Source organism: Pezoporus flaviventris, unplaced genomic scaffold, assembly GCF_033815535.1.
Source record: "Pezoporus flaviventris isolate CSIRO_AGI_PZ_B2104156 unplaced genomic scaffold, CSIRO_AGI_Pfla_v1 ptg000031l, whole genome shotgun sequence".
NCBI classification, from domain to species: Eukaryota; Metazoa; Chordata; class Aves; order Psittaciformes; family Psittacidae; genus Pezoporus; species Pezoporus flaviventris.
This window is the reverse complement of record NW_026892579.1, coordinates 6,746,427-6,766,898: the sequence shown is the minus strand read 5'-3', so window position 1 is coordinate 6,766,898 and position 20,472 is coordinate 6,746,427. Positions and strand designations below refer to the sequence as shown.

The following is a 20,472-nucleotide window of genomic DNA, read 5'->3' as shown; positions in this document are numbered from 1 at the left end:
ACAGGACCCAGTTCATGATATAAATATACATAGTAATATATCTATATAAAAAGCTCTATGTCTAAAGTCAATACGTTTGGCTTTAAGGAAAAGAGATCCTGCTAAACTATGCTGAAGTAATTTCTTGCAAAAATTGCAAGCTCACTTGACAAAGGCAGCCTCGTTGACAGTATTAGAAGTCTAAGTCATTTGACTTGTTTTGTAGAACATCATTATGAAGAAACTGAATGCTTTGAAGCTTGTATGGAGTGTCTCCATCTGTGCATGGAAAGCAGGACTCTGTAAGCGGACAGCACTGTATGAGGTCAGGCACAAATCTCAGACATACTTTATACTGAAGATACTTCTGAGTCTACAACCATAATAAATGTATTAAAAAGTTGATAAATGAAGGAAACCAAAGTGTAACTGTAAGTGGGAAACTATTTATTAGCAAACAGATGTGTTCCTATTGGGTTCCTACAGGTATCCCTTTACTGTTTTAGGGACTGTAGTGGTAGGACAAGGGGTAACGGGTTCAAACTTAAACAGGGGAAGTTTAGATTGGATATAAGGAGGAAGTGCTTTACTATGAGGGTGGTGAGGCACTGGAATGGGTTGCCCAAGGAAGCTGTGAATGCTCCATCCCTGGCAGTGCTCAAGACCAGGTTGGACAGAGCCTTGGGTGACATGGTTTAGTGGGAGGGCTCCCTGCCCATGGCAGGGGGGTTGGAACTTGTGGCACTTAAGGATCTTAAGGTCCTTGACTATCCTATGATTTTATGATTCTATGATTTAATAGACTTATCAGTGACCTGGATTAAAGTTAAATCATTATGGTTAGATACGAGACTGGGGACAGCGAAAACACAAACAACGAAAGGAAAAGCCTGACACAAAGCAACTGGGGTCTGTAGAAAGTGGGAGAAACCACATTAGGTGTTGAAATGGCCAAGTGCAGAATCGCCTTTATAGAATATAGAATACAGGCTGTACTTACAGGATGAGAGGGAGAGAGAGGACTCTATCCTCCAAAGCAGAGACTGAATATGAGACCTGGGGTCCTGGGTGTCAATCAGCTTGACATGAATTCCCCACGCAAGGTTGTGGCCAAAAGGGCTAATGCGAGCCTCAGCTGTACAAACAAATGAAAATGAAAAGATGAGTAGGTAGGTTACAGTGATGCTGTATTTGGCTCCGGATCCCGTGCTCCACGAATAACATATCAGGTTCGTCTGCTTCATTTTTCAAATAAAGTGTTGGAAAAAATGGAAGAGTGTTCAGGGGAGAGAGATTAAAGCACTGAAGACACTGGGTAGCAGAAGGCCTTGTTATAAGCAAAGAGCCTAAAGGGAATTTTGTTATTTTGTTCACAGTATAAGAGTATTCATACAGGGAATAAATTTTATAACAGCGGGCTCTAATCTAACAAAGGTGGAAAAAGCACTGAGACTGGAAACTAATCCAATTCAGACTGCGAACAAGCAATTTTGTTTTGCTTTTCCAGCAATAATCTGCTATGGGCAATTAACCAGTAATTAACCCTTTACAACACAGGCTGTGATGTACTGTCGATCTCTGCAAAGTTGAGAAAAAAACTGTGTTTGATTTAAAAATGATGTACACCCATGCATCTTGAGGTTTTAGGCATAAAGCAGGAGCTCTTGCAGGTGAGATCTACTGTCTGCATAAAGCTGGAGGTCAGGTGAGTAGTCACTGCATCAGACAGTGCTTTGTGTTTCCATTAAGAAACCCTCCCCTCTCAGGGGAGTAATCCCAGCAGCCTTCCTGCTCATGGCCTACAAATATCTCCAGGGGAAATCCCAACCTTTTGGGGCTGGGGTGCCATCTAAGTATGGCTGACACTCAACTGTCCATCTTCTGCAGGATCTGCAAGCAGCCACCTCTGAAATACCTCCACATAAAACCTCACTGCAAATCTCCTCACTCTGAGACGGCAAGGAAACAACTTTCGGGAAACCAGCGGGGGTTATTACAGCCCTGCCATTGAGTGAGCACCTGCGACTCCTTGCTTCAGCAATTCACTTCTCATCTGCTGCCTGCTACTGGGATCTTGTCCTAAGGACCTGCCTGGGAGCCCATTCCAAGATCCCCCAGCCACAGAAGGTGTCCTCAGAGAATCAGAGACTAAGGGAAGGAGTCCTCCATACCTGACAGACACTTCCTCTCCCAGCTTCACACTTTTGGCATGGACTGATGGACTAGCTACCTTCTTCAGGAAAACTAGCTAGTGTCACAAGTAAGTGCTACAAGTAAGCGGACATGAACACTGCTCCCACAGGCACCTCCCAGCTCCCTTGGGATATCCATTTGTCTTCGCCTTCCCCTTCACCCTGCCAAGGGAACTGGGTGGTGCCAAGAAAGCTTTTGCCTCTGCATCCCCAGGAAGGGGGTCTGGCAGGTGGGCTTCTAAGGACCATGCAATCAGTGGGGGGCCTTGGCTACTGAATTTGCTTTATCCCACAGCCTGCCAGTATTTGTTTGGTGTTTTTTAAGGACGCAGTGCAAGCTTTTGTCTGTGCTGTCTGTCTTAACCTGGGCCTTTGGCCAGAAAGTATTAATGTGCAAAAGCAGGGAAGGTTGGGAAGCGTTTGATTTGTGCCAGTTTCTGGCATCAGCTTATTTTAAGCTTCTAGAATGAACCCACTTATGACTGAATGCTGCAGTGTAAATTCCGCAAATAAAACAGATAAAATAATCTCCATTACTTCAGCTCAGCATTGGTTCACATATGCCATTCCAGAGATTTAGAAGGCATTATTTCACGCAAACATTTCATTATATTTAATTATGATCATACAGATATTCTTCTGTTCAACAAGTGGGAAAAAAACATGTGGGAATCACTTTCAGTAAGTGATGCCCACACAAACACACATACGTAGATTAGAAAAATCTCAGTGAAATGTTACAAACATAACAGAAACATCTCATCTTAAATAAGCTATTGTAGTGCAAAACTTCTGCAGACTGAACTAAAGCAGGAAAGCTTGTGAAAACTCTTGAGGGGGAAAAGGCCTGTCCAAGTGTGGTGTATATATACGAGTGCACATTCATTCATAGACACACCAACACGTGGTCTCTGCTGTGCTTGGTATTACTACCAACAGATCTCAAGAATCACAACTGTGATTGGCAACTCTTTAGTCACTAAGAGACCAAAAGTTTGGGAAAGTTGATCAAGAGCAAGGTTTCAGACCTATTGATAAAAGATGAATTGGAGCCTGCTAAAGTACACTTTGAATTGCGCAATTTTGCACCTTAATACTTTTTGTTCTCCTGAGTGCATTTTTCTCCTCTTCCTCTGGCACAACCCCAGCTACATCCTACATCATTAGGATGTTCTGTTAAGCACATGTGCAACTGTGTGTTTAAGCCTTGTAAAGGCTTGCTTATGTCAAAAGATGTATCATTACAGGGATCACATAGGCTAGACTTGACAAATGTCTTTTTACAGATGAAGTAACTGTGGTAATCTTCCTAAATGAAAATCATAGAATCATAGAATCGTTAGGGTTGGAAAATGATGGAAACTACATAAAAGCAAACAGATTTAATACATGGATTTAAAAAATCTTTTTGAAATAATAAGAAATAAGGCAGATGCAAGGATTGTCCTTTTACTTCAGATGCACAGAGCAAGAATTAAATGGGAGAATGTGAGACTAACCATCCCATCTACCTTTGTCAGTCACCCAGAGCAGATGCAGAAATGCCATGGAAGTTAATGCAATGAACCCCAGAAGTGTCACTTTTGCAAATCTCAAGAGGCATCATTGACCTGAGGCTGGCTGCGTTTCTGCCCCAATTGCAGCTTAATGTATTCCAGTTTGACCCTCAAGCGACAGTGCTGCCGGAGAACACGCTAAGAAACAAATACAAGCAATTGCTTTGACATAATTCTTTTGGACGCAGGCAGATCGAATGTGCTGATCTCAGGAGAGACCAGAAAAGAGATTTACCCAATCTCCTCACTGAAGAAAGCAGTAAGAGAAAACAAAGCACAACAAAAAAACCTAGCCAAACACATGCCCACCTCTCAGCAGCAAAACTAACATGTGCTGTCCAAGAATGGGAGAACCAAGACAAGCATTTTTAAAGTATCATTTGGATGTATACAGAGCATTTAATTTATAGCTTAAATTTACATGACTTGTATATATAACTGGCTTTTTGCAGAGAACATGCACAGAACATCTGTTCTATGTCTAATGAACAGTGTAATTCAGTCTTTTATGGCCATAGTACATTCAAAATTGTTCCTAACATAGTTCACTCACCTTAAAGGAAACTGCTCCTCTTTCCTTTCTCCCTTTCTTCTAAAATTCAGGGGACTTCATGGACCCGATTTCAATATGATTGTCAGGATAAACCTTCCCGCCTTGCCACTCACTTAAATGCCCAGTCTCTAGCAGCTTTGAAGCTGTATAGTCTGATGGGGGAGAACCGAAGGCAACACTGATTTTTCTGCACAGGGATAGCAAGAACAGATGCTGGGGATAGTTTTTCCATGGGAAGATGAATTATGGTAAGAAACCAGATCAAGGAAGCCATTCTGACTATCGTGAGAATAAAAGAGTAAACTAAAGATTTTCTTCTCTGCCTGATCACTGTTGCTTCTGAAATAACTTCTGTATAAAGGGAGAAGAGAAAAAACCCCACACATTAATGGTACAGTTTTTCAGAACTCATAAGGGAAAATACAAGGGTTGAATGTGCTTTGTCCCTCAACTTTATGTAGTGAAGACATAACAAAGAAACTAATTCCAAGCTCATGCCCTCCACCCTCTTTTATCTCCTCTCCTAAGACAGGCTTCCACCTCTGCTACTCACAATTTTCCTTTTCTCCCATTCCTCCAGCTCCCCATCAGTTCATGCAGACAGATTGTCTGTAATGGTATCATGCAAAACCCAGATGAGATCCTTAAGGCTTCCTCTTTCTGTGTGCCTGGAATGCTTCCAAGAAGAGAAAGTCTTATGAAGATATGGATTCTTGCTTCCCTTTTCTGCAGCTAGTTGTGTGGGTCACTGTACCACAATAAAAGTCTGCATCTGCTCTCTGACCACAATGAAGAGATAAAAATTACCATTTTGAATGTCCATAAAAAGCATGGTCTCTGAAAGAAGAGTGATCATGGGTTACAGCCACTCAAAATACTTCATCTAGAGCATCAAACTGCTCCTCCATAAATTAAAAAGCAGATTCTAGTCCTTTTTCATCTATCACCCTTCATGTGACCTGCTCCCAAACAGTGGCCACAACCTGTGGTCAACAGTTTGGCTGACCACCAGTTGCTGCAGAACTTTTTCAGCTATGTTGGGACCTGTGTAAATGTTGTAATGTTCAAGGAATAAGGGCTTTAAGAGCAACATAGTCCCTGGAGCATGTGGTGTCTTATTCCTTTGTGTAACCATCCAGAAAGATAACTTTGGAATTGCTACTCTAGAAAGTCAGAGGACGAAGGCTGATCAAAAATAATTCTGTCCTAAGAAATTCTTTGAATTTTTATGCTGTCATGTTTTATTTTTTAAAGCATTTAACATGATGCAATAGTATGGTTGAAACATTTTTCTAATACTAGGAAGAAGAAGGTGGTTTTAATGAAAACAAAAATTTACTATATATCTTGGTTCCTGTAAGGTCTTTGACACAGCCCTATACAACATCATTGTCTCTAAATTGGAGAGATACAAATTTGGTGGATGGATGGACAAGGAATTAGCTGGATGGCCCTATCCAAAGAGTTGCAGTCAGTGGCTCTATGTCCAAATGGAGATCAGTAACAAGTGGTGTCCCCCAGCGGTCTGTACTGGTACTGGTACTATCTTTATTATTCAGTGTCTTTATTAATGGCATAGGCAGTAGGAGTGCGTCCTCTGCAAGTCTGCAGATGACATTAAGCTGATTGGTGCAGCTGATACACTTGAGGGAAGAGATGCTATCCAGAGCAACTTTGACCGACTTGAGAAGTGGGCCTCTGTGAACCTCACGAAGTTCAACAAGGCCAAGTGCAAGATCCTAAACTCAGGTTGGGGCAATCATCAGTACGTGTACAGACTGGGAGCTGAAGGAATTGAGCAGCTCTGTGGAGAAGGACTTGGGGGTACTGGTGGATGAAAAATTAGATATGACCCGGCAATGTGCACTTGCAGACCAGAAAGACAACTGTATCTTGAGCTTCATGAAAAGAAATGTGGCTAGCAGGTCAAAGGAGGTGATTCTCCTCATCTACTTCATTCTTCTGAGACCCCACCTGGTATACTGCATCCAGTTCTGGAGTCCCCAGTTCAAGATCTTGGACCTGTGGAATGGGTCCAGAGAAAGGCCATGAAATGATCAGAGGGCTGGAACACCTCTCCTATGAAGAAAGGGTGACAGAGTTGGAGTTGTTCACCCTGGAGAAGAGAAGGCTCCAGGGAGACCTTATTTCAATACTTACAGAGGGCTTAAAAGAAAGATGGAGAGAGACTTTTTAGTAGGGCCTTCAGTGACAGACATGGGGCAACAGTTTTAAATTGGAAGAGAGTGGATTCAGATTGGACATAGGAAGCAATTTTTTATGATGAGGGTGGTGAGGCACTGGCACAGGTTGCCCAGAGAAGCTGTGGCTAACCCATCCCTGGCAGTGTTCAAGGCCAGGCTGGATGGGGCTTTGAGCAACCTGGTCTAGTAGGGGGTGTCGCTGCCAAGGGTAGGAGTGTCGGACTACACTATCTTTAAAGACTCTTCCAATCCAAACTGTTCTATGATTGATGATTCTGCTATTAAATTCAATTCCTACCTCTGTGGCTGTTATCACAGCACAGAGATAATGCAGTTAATGCAGCTGGGACTTACAGGTGCTATGAGACAACTTGCAGGATAGGGTTGCAAAACTGTATTACTGTAGACAGACCTGCAGTCTAAGATTAAAGCACATGAATAACTGAGGGTAAGATCCCCACATGATTCGGTCTAAATGCATAGATGATTTAAAAGAAAAAGCAAGAACCAAATGTACTCATATCTTTACACTGCCATTTGTATGAATAGTCAAAGTTTATTATTTCTTCCACATTGAAAGCTACAGTTGTTATGACAATCACAGCAGTTATGTAGTTCACACTCACTATCTTTTCAGACCATGAGAGATCCAATCTTTTGCAGGCTTTGAACACTTCCATCTGGACTCTAGTTTTCAGCAACAGTAGATTATCTGTTGTCTGGCTACTGCAGGCTGTTACAATATTTTTATAACAGGAAATGTGTATTCCATACGTAAGAAGACTACACTTACAAGAAATAATACATGAAAGTAAAGTGATCTAATTTCTATTCCACTTCCTTCCTTCTGCAGTGTACTGCATTAAGATGTTTGTTCCAATACACGACATTAGTTCAAGGGCAGGATTTTATTTACCCTGATCCTACAAAACAAGCCTGCAGCTAAACTGTGATTCAAACACCTCAAGCTGTTCTATTGCATTCACATTCACATAAGTGATTTAGGTAAGTAAGTGGGCTTTAAATTTCTCTTTTCAAGGTTATTGGGCCTGTCTGGTCCATGACTGGATATTTGTGTGTCAATGCCATAGTTTTAAAACACTTTCCAAAGATGCAAGCGGTATATCAAACAGGAAGCGTCAATTTTGAAGAGTCTTTGCTGTAGTCCTGAACCTCAGTATTGCAGACTGTCAGAAAATGGCCATTGTGCTGCATTTAGGGAAACAGCACAACCTTCACAAAGCACTGCACACATCCAGGGATGTTACCCAGCTACCACTTCTGAACAAAAACCCTGACTGCTATGCTTCACTTATCTGCTTTTGCAAAACCAGTTTTTAATTTAGGAAGTCTAAGGTAGCCTTTTAAGAGGAGACTTTAAAGCATTCTCTTACACTTACCCTATTTATTACTGTTACTGACAATACATGTATATAATAAATTATAAATGGCCATATGCAACTACCTTCTGTCTGCAAGCTAAAAACTGGCAGAGACTATTCTGCAAGGGCCAAATCTGCATCACACAGGTTGCTGAATTTGGGGAGTTTTGAGCACCAGTGGATTCACAAGCTGACTGGTAAATTCCAAGTGCTCATTGCTGAAGTTCTTCGGAAGGGATAAACAGATGGGTCAGGAAAGAACCGTATTCTGAACTGGATCCCATAGCTGTAGAAATAACATTAAAAGTTCATTTGTTCTTTATCATCTTCAGTGCTGCTGTAGAATGGAAGATAGACAACCACTACAAAACATTAAAACCATTAAAAACCCACTGTATTCTGCATTTTTGGTGAGATGACAGGACTAACTCTTCATATTTATGTGTTAGAGAGGTAGGGGAATTAAAAATAGAACTAAAATCAAGGGATACTTCTAAGAGTTATGTTTGTTTGTTTATGATGTCAGTAGTGCGCTCTTCTGGCAAGGCAACACTGCCTCTGAAATGCAGATTTCCCTAAGGCTGGGCTGGAGCTTTTGCTTTTTGTTTGCATTTGGGCACTTAACCATCTTCAGTGAAGATTTTCTTGAGCGTGAAAAATGTGGTTACATGTTTTCTTTTGTATATATTTTTTCAGAGCAGTTTTTTGGATGCCAGGAGCATAAACGTAAGCAGAGCAAGCAGTCCTAACTTTGTCAGCTTCCTGGTACTATATTTTGTATGCTGGTGCTTTCGTTTTCTTGCAAGTTCAGCACTGCTATAAAGGTAGCACACTGGATTCTCCCTTCCCCCAACAAATGATACGTGTTAGTACATCTGTTTTCTCTGCAAAGTCTTTCTGCATTCTTTGTAGGGCACAGGAAGGATGTGGGCTCCTTTTCACATTCAAATGAGGCAAATTAGCCTTTGCCTGGTTCCTACAGTAAAATGCTTATTTTACATTTAAGCGTGAGAAAACGGGAGGAAATAAACCCCAACACATTAGGTGGGTTACATGTTTCATTTTTGTACAAGCTTCACTTAGCTTTCTTTTGTGAACTGCTTTCTACAGCACACAGTTTCAGGAGGGGGTGTGAAGATTTAATCATGGAAAATGACCAAACAGCTTGCACAAAGAATGAGCAGCCACAGGTACATTAAATATGAGAAAAGGCAGAAAATACCAACCCATATCAGCAGGAATCAAGTAATCCAGGAGACTCATTCCTAACACCGGTGACTGGGCTGACAATGGAAAACTCTGTGCTGGACCTTATACTTACAAACAAGGACCAGAAGATGTGCAGGTCAGTCTCCATTGCTGGAGATACTCAAATCCCCAGCTGGACATTAGATACCAACTTTAAGTTGAGGGTTGGGGTAGATGATCTCCAGAGGCCCTTTCTAACCCCAGTGATCTGGGAGTTTGCCAGGTCATATGCAGACCTGCTGCACTTATCTAAAGCCTCCTCTCACTCCTATTAGAAACTAGTGCAACAATTCACTGAGGTAACACAAGCATGGTATACATTTTGCAGGGAAATTGCATGGTTCAATTTCCTGCTTTTTTAAAACTTGTGCTCTAATCCAAGTGGTAAAGCTGAGAGACAGGATGCAAGAAACGCCAAACAACTGCTTGGTAAATCGTAGTTTACCATGGACAGTTAGCATTAGGAGGAAATTCAGAGCACACTCTCTACTCAACAGCAGCATTTTGCATACTCAATGCATACTATACACAAATTAACATATTCCATATTCAAGGAACTGTTATGAAGTAGTCAGGTGCTGTAAATTTACACTCAGATTTACTGATGGCAACCTTCCAGGGCAAACAAGCTCTTAGTTCTGTTGACAGTCATGTGCCGGGTTTGACAGGGTTTACTGAGAGACCTAAAAGAAGTTTCCACACACTTTCTAGTGAAAAGAAGTGCTTTATCCAGCTTGGTTGCTGTCCTCATCTACAGTTCTGGGATGCACCAGTCCTGCAGCAGCTAATGGGCTGTGTGCTTGGTTTGAGCACCTACAAGAATCATGTCCCAGGTCACTGTTCTGCTCACAAACTACCCCTTGAAATAAGTTACTTATGTTTTTCTTGGTTTTCCTCCTGTTCTGACCTGAGTCATTGTACAATGACCTCTCTTCTCAGCCTGCATGAGCACAGCCCTGCCATGGCCTCCCACTCATCCCCAAGAGAGCCCTGAAACCTGCCTGTGGCTGCAGCAGGGAGGTCACAGAGGGGCAAGAGTTTCTACACCTTTAGCTGACACTGGCTTTCCCGACACCTGGCTGCCCAAAGCATACAAGCACCTACGGTTTTCACCCACATCTCTCCCCTCCAAAGCCAAAGGCATCCAAATTGATTAGTCTTGCATGCAACGGAACAGGACACCATTGCATGTGTTGGCCTGAGCTCCTAGCTCTCTCCTTAAAACAGCAGCATGTAGCTCCAGCTCAGAGACCTAGAGTAAAAATGAGATCCAGACTTCCCCCAAAGCTTCAGCTTTCCCACTGTCAGGCCCTGGCTGTTCTCAAGTGGTAGGAGCAACAAGACCTCGATGAATTTAACACTGGTTTACTTAAAATTGCTGTGCTAAAGTGGTATGTGGAGGGGCCTGAATAATTCCAGAAGTTCTTGAAAACAGTAGGAGTAACAATATATTTCAGTCATCCTAGGGACATCCAGTTTCTTTCTACTGAGGCATCTATAACACTTTTAATCTATAATTTCCATTGTATCTTGTTAAAATGATATGATTTATTATTCCTGTCACATGGCCTTTCTGAAGATGCTGGGAGGGTGTGGAACAGGGAAGAGAGAAATTTAGTTATCAGACACCACTTGCCAAGAGTAGATTAAGTGCTCAAGAGTTATATATTTATGTATAAATGACTGTCCTGGGTTCGGCAGTAGCAGTCATGTTTCTCCTTCTTGGTAGCTGGTGCAGTGCTGTGTTTTGACTTTCGGCTTGGGAACAGAGCTGATAACAATGATGTTTTGGTTTGGCCAAGGACTTTGTGAGCCTCATGCTCTGCCAGGGAGCAGGGGAAGCCAGGAGGAAGCAGAGACAGGACACCTGACCCAAACTGACCAAAGAGGTATTCCATACCACAGCACGTCATGCCCAGGATGTAACTGGGAGTTACCTGGAAGGTCTAGGACTGCAGGGTTGGAGAAGGTATCAGTCAGTGCTTGGTTAGGCTGGGGGGAGCGAGTTATCGGTCAGCTGGTGGTGAGGTGATGTATTCTCTTCCCTTGTTACTTCCTTTATCATTATCATTGGTGGTAGCAGTAGTGATTTGTGTTATACCTTAGATACTAAACTGTTCTTATCTCAACCCGTGGGAGTTGCATTCTTTTGATTCTCCTCTCCGTCCCTCCGGGAGTAGGGGGAGAGCAAGAAAGTGGGGAGTGAGTGAACAAGTTGTCTGACTGGGTTTAAACCACAACAATGACTCAAGAGAGTTTCCTTTATTCCTTTTCTCCTGGCTATGTTTTTTTCATCCTGTCCTTCATCTCTTGTTTCCCTGTTCTCAGTCACAACCCGCCTGCAATGGGCAAGCTGGAGACTGGTAATGTGGATTTTCCCCTTCTATCATGAGATTTAATTTGGACTCCCTTTCCCAGACCGCAGAGCATGCCTGGAGACCAAGAATAGAGTTAATCTTTAGCAATGTGATAATAATCACTCTCTTGCACAGAAAACTGGAGAAGGATTTCAAAAAAGCCGTTGTGCCAAGCACCTGATAACAAAACCTGAAACTGAAGCCATCCCACACCTTCCTGCTCATAGGCGCAGCTCGCTCATTTTCTCCCCAGTACTTCCTCTTCTCTACTTATTCTACCTGGAACTAAAATGTAAGTCACCCCTGAGCATACCCTCACAACAAGAAGTACTGTAATTTGAGAGGTTACTATTTCCATAACAAAACCACAAGCACTGCTGCATTAGGAAAAAATGATTCCCTGTGAGGGTGCTGAGGCGCTGGCACAGGTTGCCCAGAGAAGCTGTGGCTGCCCCATCCCTGACAGTGTTCAAGGCCAGGTTGGATGGGGCTTTGAGCAGCCTGGTGTAGTGGAAGGTGTCCCTGCCCATGGCAAGGGGTTGGAACTGGATGAGCTTTAAGGTCCCTTCCAACTCTCACCATTCAGTTATTCTATGATTACAAGTGGGGTCACCTCATCTTGGAGAGATGGGATAGGGGAACAGGACACGTGGAGACTTGATAGATTGATGCAATCCAAGACACAGAGAAGCAGGCAGGTGAGCCAAGCAGCTGGGAAGGGAGGGGAAGAGGGGACAGCAGGAGATGCAGAAAGGGCTAGCAGCTTGCACTCAATGCCAGAGTGCCAGCTGGCAGCTACATGCTGCTGGTTGCATGTGGTCTGTGAATATAAGAGAAGAGAGGAGCTTTTAGGGGAGGAACTGTCTGATACATCATTAATGAATGAAAATATGAAGTAATCTGTCTGCCTAGAAGGCAGAATTGTCTAATAATAAGGGTGATAGACTAGGGAGCTGTAGATGAAGTTCCTATCTCACCCACAAGACCGCTGGTACACCAGCTCCTTTTGTTGTGCATAGGAGGATACACCTGCCTCCTTACACTGAAATGCTGGTTTCCTAAAATCAACATGGAAACCTCAAGATCTAGGTGAAAATACAATAAAATTTACAGCACCCTTTGTGAAAACTGCACCTCTGATTTCTCTTTAGTCACTGGCAGCAGACAAAGACAATACCCTTCTCACAGACAGCTTTCACTAAAAAGGTTTTTTTTCAAAGCCATAACAGAACCTAGTATGACCTTTTTTGCTAGCACCAGTGGCATTTCATTTTAAATCGGTAAATGCACGGATGACGCGGGGAATTACAGACCAGTCAGTCTCACCTCTGTGCCTGCCAAAATCTTGGAGCAGATTCTCCTGGAAGGCATACTAAGGCACATGAAAATCAACAAGGTGCTTGGCGACAGCCAGCATGGCTTCACTAAGGGGAAATCCTGCCTGACCAATTTGGTGGCCTTCTATGATGGGGATACAGAACCGATGGACAGGGGTAGAGCAGTTGATGTCATCTACCTGGACTTGTGTAAAGCGTTCGACACTGTCCCACACGACATCCTTGTCTCTAAATTGGAGAGACATCAATTTGATGGATGGACCACTCAGTGGATAAAGAACTGGCTGTATGGCCGCACACAAAGAGTTGTGGTCAATGGCTCAACGTCCTGCTGGAGACCAGTAACGAGTGGTGTCCCTCAGGGATCGGTGTTGGGACCGGTCTTGTTCAACATCTTTGTCGCTGACATGGACAGTGGGATTGAGTGCGCCCTCAGCAAGTTTGCCGATGACACCAAGCTGTGTGGTTCAGTTGATACCCTGGAGGGAAGGAATGCCATCCAGAGGGACCTTGACACACTTGTGAGGTGGGCTGATGCCAACCTCATGAAGTTTAATCATGACAAGTGCAAGGTCCTACACCTGGGTCGGAGCAATCCCAGGCACAGCTACAGGTTGGGCAGAGAAGAGATTCAGAGCAGCCCTGTGGAGAAGGACTTGGGGGTGTTGGTCGAGGAGAAAATGAACATGAGCCGGCTTCATTGTGCGCTCGCAGCCCAGAAAGCCAACCGTATCTTGGGCTGCATCAAAAGGAGAGCGACCAGCAGGTTGAAGGAGGTGATCCTGCCCCTCTACTCTGCTCTTGCGAGACCTCACTTGGAGTATTGTGTGCAGTTCTGGTGTCCTCAACATAAAAAGGACATGGAACTGTTGGAACAAGTCCAGAGAAGGGCCACGAGGATGATCAAGGGACTGGAGCACCTCCCATATGAAGACAGGCTGAGGAAGTCGGGGCTGTTCAGCCTGGAGAAGAGAAGGCTATGTGGAGACCTCATAGCAGCCTTCCAGTATCTGAAGGGGGCCTATAAGAATGCTGGGGAGGGACTCTTCATTAGGGACTGTAGTACGGGTAATGGGTTAAAACTTAAACAGGGGAAGTTCAGATTGGATATGAGAAGGAAATTCTTTCCTGTCAGGGTGGTGAGGCACTGGAATGGGTTGCCCAGGGAGGTTGTGAATGCTCCATCCCTGGCAGTGTTCAAGACTAGGCTGGACGAGGCCTTGGGTGATATGGTTTAGTGTGAGGTGTCCCTGCCCATGGCAGGGGGGTTTAGAACTAGGTGATCTAAAGGTCCTTTCCAACCCTAACCATTCTATGATTCTATGATTCTATGATTCTATACACAGTACTAATTACCCATGAGTACTTTTTAGCAATCAGACTATTGGCTGGAAATGTAAGGGTATGTCTTTGTGTGGACACGAACACTCTGCTTTCTCTGTGCTCTCTGAAATGAAGAGGATCAAGCTCAAGAAATAACATTGAAAGGGCATAGCTGCAGGGGCACCAGACACAGGCAGTAGGAAAGCAGTGAGGTTGTCAAGGGATGGGGCAGAAGGTTAGTGTGGTTTCTGCTGCACAAAGACCTAGCAGGATGTGTCATACAGCACAAAATCAATACAGACCCGGCATGACAAAGTAATTGTCAGTTTTGTACATTTCTCAGGCTTATTCGGAAAGATCCTCTGTTCTGATTTCTGTGAAATTATTAACTTTTCTCTATCTTAAAATCCCTGAACATTCAGGGGTCCTAATTTAAACCAATATTATTTTAAAATACACATTAATGGGTATCATTTTAAAGCAAATACCTAAGAAAGACATGGCACAAATCAACATGAATCCTTCTAATGTTGGCACATTTATGGGATAAGGTATACTAGTGCTTTATCGTTCAATGTACTTATATTCCAGAACTCTCATTTTCCAGAGCAAACAATGCATAGATTGCAACAGAAACAATAAATAGAAGGCACATATGGCCATGTCGGAAATTATGTATATAGAAACTTAACTAAGCACCAGAGCATATCTGTGGCGTTTAACTGAGTACCTGCTTGTGGCACTGAAGTCCAGTTTAATTACTCTGCCAAATGCCTGTGAGCCACAACAAGGTTATTACAGTTTACCAAAGGACCTGCTCAGGCAATTTTACAAGGAAATTGTCTGTGCCTAATCTAATTGCTAAGAAGTAGCTAAAATTACATTAGACCTGGAAAGATCAACAAAGAAGCAGAAAGCCTCAAAAAGTTCAAGAAGCTTTACAAAGCTGTTCTTGTAAATCACAGCGGTGGCGATTTGAGGATTAACTCCCTGAAGAGGCTCCCAGTCACAGATACTGTTTTCTACCCAGAACAAACGTAACACAGATGAGATGACTTGCAGTGCAAGAAAGTATGATTTCTCACACACATAAGTCTTCCAATGGTTACTGAATGCTTTTTCATAATAAATGGTCTTTTAAATTATTCAATGATGATGTCATACAGATTTAAATAATCTTCAGTGTAAGTCTCTGCTATTTGAAAGCTGTATCTGACACTTTAAGGAGTCTTTGCAAAAGATTTAACTGGGCTGCACTGAAGAATCCTATTTTTCCAGCTTTTATTTAGTCAGAAGATGAGCAACATCTACAAAATTTAACGAATGGATTGGGATGGCTTGGATGTTTTCAGACTCTTGTGGAAAAACAGCATGCAACGTGAGAAGGAATTACTTCTGTCAATTACGCGAAGTTTAATCAGAGATTGCTGGTTGTGTTAAACTACAGTCAAGTTTGCTAACACAGAAAATATGGTGTCACCTGCCGCAGAACCAGAGAATGACCTTTGGTGAGTCTCGTGCTAGTTTACGTCAAACTGACCAAGACATCTCATGGCACCTTAACCAACAGCCTTTGTGTGAACTGTTATTATTTCATTGGTGAACTGCGTGCTGTTTTGTTCATGTGTTCTGGGTGTAAAAAATAAAAAAAAAACAACCAGAAAAAAACCACCACAACCCCCCCAAAAAAAGGCAAGGGAAAAAAAAAAAGCTCCCTTCACATTCCCCCACTCCACTGACATAGATGAGCCCAGGGCAGTTGATCTAGACTCAAACTGGCTAAACACAAGAAAGGGCAAGTTGTGAGCAAACAAAGCAAGCTCCAAGGGGATTTCTCTTCAACTTTCACAGTTCTCCAGTGCTTCAATAATGCCTGACTTGCAAAGCATATTAAATGTGCTGCTGTCCCTGTCCAATATCATTAGAGAACTGTCCATCGAAGAACAGATTTCTACCAGAGCATGTTATCAACCTGAAGAAGCTATACAACCAACTGCTAGCTGTGCCTCGGGTGTCTTCCTCCTCTACCATGGAACTGAAGAGGGTTTGGTTCCCTTCCTTTTTTTTTTTTTAATTTTTTTTTTTTTAAAATAATAAGGCAAATTCATATCTGGGTGACAAGTAGAAGCATCTCCAACCCAGAGGGGCCTAATGACAGACCATAAGGCTCCTGGAATTTATCCTTGACTTAAGAGGTCTGAAAAAAAAAAGTAGCTAGCAAGGCATTGACTATATTCATGGGTAGCTTCAAAGAGAGAAGAAATATTCTGGGTAAAAAAATACCACGAGAACTGTTGGTTACAGTGGAAATTTGAGACAAAATTTCTCTGCACAGCAGCACTGTGACAGTGCCTGCTGAAGCAGGATGGTGGCCTAGACTGGTACTGGTCTCTCATACTATTGAGGAAGAGTTTTCTTAGAGAAGAAGAGGTGCTTAAAAGTCATGGCTTAGGAATTTTTTATTTGTTATATCAGAAATACAACTACAAAAATATCTAATAGAGCAGTAGAAACTTTTGATGTTAAGCAACAGAAACACACACTACAGCAGTTAAAAGTCCTCTGCAATAAGCATGACTTTCAATGATGTCTTAAATATATGCCTCAAAAGGAAAACATTTTTATTTTGATTTCTGGAAACTTAAGGGTGCTGTAAAAGGTGTTTTGCAACACCAGAGTAACAGGTCTGTGTTTCCCACAAAATTTAAAACTCAGGTCTCATGTACTTTCACTCAAATCACACATGAATAAAAGCGTGGGTAAAAGCAGACGTAAGTTTGGGGACCTAAAGTGGATGGGAAAAGTAAAGTAACAAAATCATCTGAGTATGAGCTCTACCCAAAGCCTCCTGACTGTTCGCAGTGAGCAGCTTGAGCGCTTTAGTCTCTCTGCTTGGAAACAACTCTTTTCTCAGAGCTCTGCCCAACACCCACCTTCTGAAACACTTTCAAGATGGGCTGCTTTCTGCATACTATGCAAAACACAATCCTTTTGCACTCTGCTGCAAGAGATATTAGATGGAGGGTGCTACATCTTTTACTGAGCATAAACCACGTGAAGCCACTCAGGGCAAGACAGGAGCCACAGTTACTTACATGCAAGATTTGTTATTGTTAGTATTAGTCAATGGCATATTCCACATGCATGACCAGACAAATTTCTCCAAATAACTGTTTCTGGGTAACGTCTACACCACACGCACAGGATGACACACACGTGGAAGGCACATGCCACGCTATCCCAGAAATGATGAATACTTTAGTATCAACATGCGAGAATTCTGTTTTACACTGGCAATGCAGCTTGCACCTTCAGCATGCTCTTTACTTCCTCGAGGTGAGCAAAAGGTTGCTGCAAGCAGTCCCTTAATTCAACACAAATGTTCCTTCTGCTTTGTCAGCTTTGAATAATGCTCTCTCTCTCTCTCATCTGAAACATTTGGCTTATAAACGGCTTAATCGCCAAAAGAAAATGAAGATATATACTGTCATTTACAACTGTGCATGCTAATCCCCCAGTAATGTTTAATGACATACAGGAAAGCTAGTGGTTAGACTCAAACTAAGCCTCCTTGTATAATTAGTCAGTTAGAGGGCAAAACTGAAGAGCAAAACATTTGAAAAAGCAAGTGGAATGATCTTGGGATCCTGCAAAGGCATTTGCCAGATACCAAGACTATCATAAAAGATATCTCAAAATCAGGAACTGTGGATGTTGCATTGTCTTCCCAGCCAAAAAATACTCCATTTCACTCACAAATTTGTTTCTCTGTGTTTTGACACATTTGGCTTAATCACCATAGAAGAAAACAATGAGAAGTCTACATCATTCATCAGCTGTCAATCTCTATGTTTTCTGTATGTCTAGAGATGTACTGGGAGATACCCTGCTCAATGGATAGAGCAGAATTTCATGTAATGGATCTCCATCAGCCTGTCTTGAAAGAATAAAGACATGTAGTGGCCTAAGTATTTCTCATTAAAGGATGTATATGGAACAGCATGCCAAGAGAGACTAATACTCTAATATTGCAGAATTAACAGAAAGGGAAAGAATGGACAAAACCTCCTAAGTGTCATGCACAATCAACAAATACCATAGCAAGATGAGGACTTTCCTAAACTGATGATTCACTCTAGTTACTGCTAACTACACCCAGCACCCAGTAGGCACTGGTGCATTGATGCAACTACTAGCTTTAATCATACTGTACCATAACTAGGTGTTAGGTCCCCCTGAAGAAAAGGCAAGCTTTTCACTTTTTATAAGTAGCTAAAGAGGACAAGAAATGACCTGAAATCCTGTTTCCAAAGTGTGCAGTTGCAGTTTCTTGCCACACAGTCATCTTTCTAGCCAGCATCTTAACTGCATGAATGAGAAGGTTTGTTAACCAGGGAATAAAGTAGTTAACATTTCAGATCACATTTAGGATCCATGCACATAGCTAACTAATAATTTTCTAAGGAATCCAAAAGGTCTCATGCTATTTCTATTTTTAGCACAACACAAAATCTACACTAAAAAATGCAGTTCGATAGAAAAAAGGCAAAACTTATGTCAGTAAATCAGTACAATCTCAAAAGCTGTTACAGGACCAGATACTGCATTGTAAGACTAGAAAGGCAAGATCCTCAGCACTCAGCACAGCATTCAAAATCCTAGCAGACTGAGCTAGTAGATTTTATATTTCTCACTACTGCTGTTGCATGACACGATTGAGGATGCACACCAGCCTCAAGGCTTTTCAAGCTTCTGCCGGAGGGAAAGTTTCAAAGCAGACTTCTCCCAGTTTCATAATACTAAATGGGCTGGCCAGAAATGACATTTACAGAGTTGAATCTTTTATTATTTTCTCTTCCGTAAAAACAATAGGAGCAATATGACTTGCTATCTTACATATATTTCTCTGGGTGGGTGGAGAACAAGTATAAAGGTCACAAGGACAAAACATTATTTATTAGAAGGCTGTATAAACCTCTGTTAGCGCTGAGATTTTCAGGGTGATACCTTCAGTATGAACACAAACTTCTCATGAATTTAAGCTCACTAAATATTGCCATCGATGATTTCCCTGATAACATGCCTTGGGAAGAGCTGACTCTTCCAGACCAGTGGAGGCTGTGTGGGATCCCTCAGAACCCATAAATGCTGTTCACCACTGCTAGCAGGGCTCCTGCAGGACATTGAAGAGTGCTCCCTATCAAAGCTTTCCACCTCGGCTGATGGAGAGTAACAGGTCAAGCAGGACTCTCCCTCACCACTGAGCAATGGCCTTCAAGATCCACCCATCTTACGTTTAATTTTGAAATGGGAACTGTGCTACAGCACAGCAGGCATTCTCAAAACATGCACTAATGCATGATCTTCACACTAGTTTCAGTTCTTGTTTTTTTTGGATTGTGTCCCAGGCTTCCTTTTATTTTTGAGCTTAGCAAACTGATTCATATAAATAACTCAGTGTCCAAAAATATTCAGCTTTGGTAATCTGCAGTGAAATCTCTCCTCTTCTTCATGCTCCTTTATATGCAGTTTCATTATGTTCATGCCAGATGAGCATTTAAGCAAGAGGGAGACACAGCAGGAGGTGAAGGACCAGAGCAGTGTGTTTATGCTATGAGGTGAAACAGACACTTGTGCCTAGAGATCTGTACTTACTGAAGAGATAACTTGCCTGCACGCAGAGGATTTAGTACCCAACATGACGTTTCACAAAAGGCAGAGAGAAATCTCCTAAACAAATCCCATAATAATTAAGTCTTTTTGATACCACAGCATCCTATATCACACACATGCATTCTGTCCTCCATTTAGTTTCAGCAATCTCTGCTGTACTTGGCTGATAAAATAGTCTCCCAAACGATTGTAGCTCTAAAATCTATTAAATCCATGAAGTATTGATGAGGCAGAATTAATGTAAAGATAATTACATTAACCACCTCCCTCCCCCTGCATTTCATAAAAGAAATACTAGAAGTAAAGCATCAGTGTGGTTGTACTACAAAAATACAACACACTCAGGTCAGTCCACACACCTTAAACTCTACACATAGATGTATTTATCACTACAACACGTATTCATTTAGTAAGTCTTGTCCACAGAAATGGCCTTATCTGATGCCCAGAAGTCATGCTCTCTATTCTTTGCAATCTCAGGTATGATCCTTCTCTTACACATGCATCATGCAAACCAGGCACCACATAAGAGCCCTGCCTCTGCAGTGCTCCTCACTCCTTGTGCTGCAGAGCTCATTAGCTGCAGGTTGAGAACATTACCCACTAAGACCCTGTTGCTGCCTGATTATAAACTTGGCACAAACAAACACAAGTTTGGCAACACTCTC

The 20,472-nt window shown here is 42.3% G+C and overlaps 1 protein-coding gene across 4 annotated transcripts in view; it reads right to left on the bottom strand.

Moving 5' to 3' along the window:
* The window catches only part of FYN (FYN proto-oncogene, Src family tyrosine kinase), a 144,460-nt gene that overhangs the window by 56,564 nt on the left and 67,424 nt on the right, over window positions 1-20,472 (bottom strand). For 2 of the 4 annotated variants that reach the window (XM_061460114.1, XM_061460117.1), the window contains exon 3: window positions 980-1,114. The exons of 1 other annotated variant lie outside the window; for it this stretch is intronic. The gene's annotated coding sequence lies outside the window, so the exon portion shown is untranslated. Of the gene's footprint in view, window positions 1-979; window positions 1,115-9,818; window positions 9,841-20,472 lie in introns of those variants that run through there. One more of the 4 variants, XM_061460115.1, reaches the window with a different exon arrangement.